This window comes from Gossypium arboreum, chromosome 4 (genome assembly GCF_025698485.1).
Source record: "Gossypium arboreum isolate Shixiya-1 chromosome 4, ASM2569848v2, whole genome shotgun sequence".
Taxonomy (NCBI): domain Eukaryota; kingdom Viridiplantae; phylum Streptophyta; class Magnoliopsida; order Malvales; family Malvaceae; genus Gossypium; species Gossypium arboreum.
Genome location: NC_069073.1, coordinates 96,117,868 through 96,118,839, shown reverse-complemented (window position 1 = coordinate 96,118,839; position 972 = coordinate 96,117,868). Strand labels below are relative to the sequence as shown.

Below are 972 nucleotides of genomic sequence, written 5' to 3'. Positions count from 1 at the left end.
GAGGATCCTCATCTTCATTTAAGACTATTTATGGAGGTGAGCGACTCTTTCAAATTAGTTGGAGTTTCTGAAGATGCATTACGATTGAAGTTGTTCTCGTACTCACTAAGGGATAGAGCTCGAGCCTGGTTGAATTCATTGCCACCAAACTCAATTTCTACATGGCAAGAGTTAGCCGAAAGATTCCTCATGAAGTATTTCCCACCTAGTAAGAATGCTAAGTTGAAGAACGACATCACTACTTTCCAACAAATGGATGATGAGTCCTTGTATGAGGCATGGAAATGATACAAAGAGCTATTATGGAAATGCCCTCATCATGGAATCCTACATTGCATCCAACTTGAGACATTTTATAATGGTCTTAATGCTCACATGAGGATAGTAGTGGACGCTTCTGCTAATGGTGCTCTCCTTTCTAAGTTCTATAATGAGGCTTACGAAATCATCGGGAGGATCGCCAGTAACAATTATCAATAGCCAACCAATCGAGCCGCGTCAGGAAGATGAGTTGCTAGGATACATGAAGTGGACGCTCTCACTTCACTCGTATCTCAGGTATCTTCAATATCCTCAATGCTTAAGAATCTTACCACTAATGGGTCTAACAGTTTTGCAGCCCAATCACCTCACCAATTTGAGAGTATAGCCTGTGTTTATTGTGGGGAGGGATATTTTTTTGAAGAATGTCCATCAAACCCTGAATCCATATATTACATGGGTAACCAGAACCAAAACTGAGGAAGGCAAGGACTGCAATCCAACTTCTATAACCCATCGTGGCGAAACCACTCAAATTTTTCCTAGAACAACCAAGGGGCTAGAACCAGTAACAACTACGCTCAACCTAGACTGACTTAGCTGCCTAGTTTTTCCCAACAAGTTCAGAAACTAGCTCCTGCAGAATCATCCAATAGCTTAGAGAATTTATTGAAGGCATACATGGCAAAAAACGATGCCACTCTAAGGAAT

General features: G+C 41.3%; 1 non-coding gene across 1 annotated transcript; it reads right to left on the bottom strand.

The window, feature by feature from the left end:
• Positions 1–219: 219 nt before the first annotated feature.
• Positions 220–326, bottom strand: LOC128292269 (small nucleolar RNA R71). Its single transcript, XR_008282253.1, has one exon. It is a non-coding gene; the product is annotated as a small nucleolar RNA R71 (small nucleolar RNA).
• Positions 327–972: the final 646 nt, after the last annotated feature.